At 42.7% G+C, this 2,545-nt stretch overlaps 1 long non-coding RNA gene across 1 annotated transcript; it reads right to left on the reverse strand.

Annotated features, from left to right (window-relative positions):
* Positions 1 to 432: 432 nt before the first annotated feature.
* LOC117558501 lies at positions 433 to 2,088 on the reverse strand. Its single transcript, XR_004570841.1, has 2 exons — positions 1,680 to 2,088; positions 433 to 1,170 (listed from the first exon to the last, which is right to left on the reverse strand). It is a non-coding gene; the product is annotated as an uncharacterized LOC117558501 (long non-coding RNA).
* Between the last annotated feature and the right edge of the window lie 457 nt (positions 2,089 to 2,545).

Raw genomic sequence — 2,545 nt, forward strand, 5'->3', positions numbered from 1 at the left:
AATTTAACCCCTTTTCTGTTCTTAAGATTAGGAACTACATAATGCTTGGCGAACGCCTGTGTTAATAGATGTTTGGCTTGGTACGAAATAACGATGTGTTAGTTACCCTGCAGAAGCTCGGCTAATACCTAATCTATGGTCGCAATTTAGGAGTGTTTTTATTATCAATGTGTTTTCTTTTTTTATAAATCAAAAGTCAAAAATGCTATCCTGGCTGAATGGAAGAAAGTCCTGCAGTCAGGCACCAACATGTTGGAAATCCTTGATTGATGCCACTCATCAAGACAGGTAAGCAGCATATTAATTCCTGTGTTACTCGTATGATATACGTCAGAATTAGTTCGGTCACAAAATCTGATTTTCACCTCCATTATTGCAGAATTTACGTCAACTATATTTTGGCGATATCTTTAGAAAAGAAGAAGTCATATGTATCTTTGCTTTTATCTCTTTATTACACCATCATTACAATTATTGGTGAGTGGGCCATCAGGATAGGCAGAATAAGTGAGAAAGGAAAGTAACATAAATAATTTTTGGTGCTGGTCAACAAGCCTGATATTATCACATGTGCATTATTAACTTAATAATATATGCCATTTCATATGTTTCATTGTGACACTCCCAGTCAGAATCATAGAAACCATTCATGAATGTCAGGCCCCGGCTGCTCGTCCATCATGGTGCCTGCCTGCAGACTGACCTACCCCCCCGCACGCCGACTGACGGGCAGGGTGCTGGAGACGCTGCTATCTCACCCCCCCCCCCCCCTCCCCCGGCCTGGTCCTGGGGAGGGTCCCTGACCGCCACGCCTGACGCTCTTGCTGCTGGAGGACTGCAGTGTTTGCTGACTGGACTGCAGGGGTTGTTACTCCACCACCGGGGGGGCAGCTAATCCACCGGCTGCCCTGCAGAGAGTGAGTGATGGTGGCTCGGTACTGCAGGCTTCACTGAGCAGCAGATAGAGATGAATTGGACCCCTGGAGAGGAGAGCGGGCAACCACGATGAGGAAAATGACTGTGACCCTGCTTCAAGTCTCTGCTGTGATCACTGAGAAGGGTCAGTGACATCCATCTGCCGGTGGACCCAGCATGCCGCAGGGGGGACGGGGGTGGAAGTCTGCGTCTCCCCTCAGGCTTTGCCCTTGATGCTGGTTCTGAAGTAATGACCTGACAAAAATGAATATATTCACTTCATATTTACTGTTAAATGAAGCTCTGATAACAGAGGCTTGACATGCAGGTTTCAGAGCACATCACCAGGTGGCAGTACTCCCAACGACTAAATATTGGAGGTCTCTCCTGTCATAGATGCACTTATATGTTTGAGGCAGAGGACAAATCAACTAAATTTACAATAAATCACGCTAGACACATTCTATTTTTGTCTGACCGCTAGTTATATACGCCATCATTCATCTAGACATTATGTTTCAGAGCAGTAAGCTCAGTTTGAAGAGTTGATCATCCTCACCTTGGCTGGAAACAGGAAATACAGCAGTGTAAATACATAGGCCTATATGATATATAACTTGGACTAAACATGTTATTAGAGATACATTTCCTAAATCAAATTCTCAATATCAGTGTTTTTCTTTTTCAAAACAAATATACCTGCAGAAATCAATCTCCCCCCTGATTCAGTCAGACCCCACAGATAAAGAAAAGGGGAGACATACTTCTTTCTATTTTGTCCGCTTGGGCTTTCCTTCCATGTTGGAAGGAATTGATCGCTGGCTGTCTGAAGGTCCTCTCCCTCTCTTACTCCCTCATGTCATGCAGTTCAGAAGTCTGGTTGAATTTATTGTCTCAGTTTATTGTCTAGCTGAGCAAAGTGCAATCTGGCTGTCTGCACTCTCTGAGTACCAGAGAAGAAGGGAAGGGCCCGAAGATTTGTTGTTCTCACATTTTGGGACACTGTTTTAGTCTTCATGGGGATTGAATTGGGGAAATGTGTCAATTTAGGACATAAATAACTTTTCGCAAACTTTAAGGGGATTAGTTTAAGTCACTCGATGTCCCCAAACGTGACATGGTCACATGTGTTTGTGAGTTTGTAAGGGTGGGTTAGTGTACCTTAAGCAGCAGCAGCCCCACCTCCACAGTTAAGCCATAAACTCAGTAATCCTCTCCCACAGATCCCTCCTCACAACATGTAGGCCCCTCGCATGCTGATTGCTTTATTGATATTGATCAGGGCAAAGTGTCAAACCACTCGTCCATCTCTCTCTCAGGGTAATTGTTATGTGTGCATGCAGAGGGAGAACGTTAACACAAACAACACTCCCTAAAGTCCTGCATATGTGGGTGTAATATTTATACAATGAATACAAATAAGAAGCACATACATATTTTTGTAATAAAATGTATATTTAAAACGTATTTCTAATTCAATGTTTGTATTATACAAAACAATTGAACATAGCATTATAACAACAGGGTTGTTTTGAACATTCAGTATTCCTTACTTACATAACACAAATGATTGCTAGTCCTTTGTTTAAGGAGAAATTGCGTCAACTTTAATTGATTTCCTGGAGTTATC

Source organism: Gymnodraco acuticeps, unplaced genomic scaffold, assembly GCF_902827175.1.
Source record: "Gymnodraco acuticeps unplaced genomic scaffold, fGymAcu1.1, whole genome shotgun sequence".
In the NCBI taxonomy this organism is placed as follows: Eukaryota; Metazoa; Chordata; class Actinopteri; order Perciformes; family Bathydraconidae; genus Gymnodraco; species Gymnodraco acuticeps.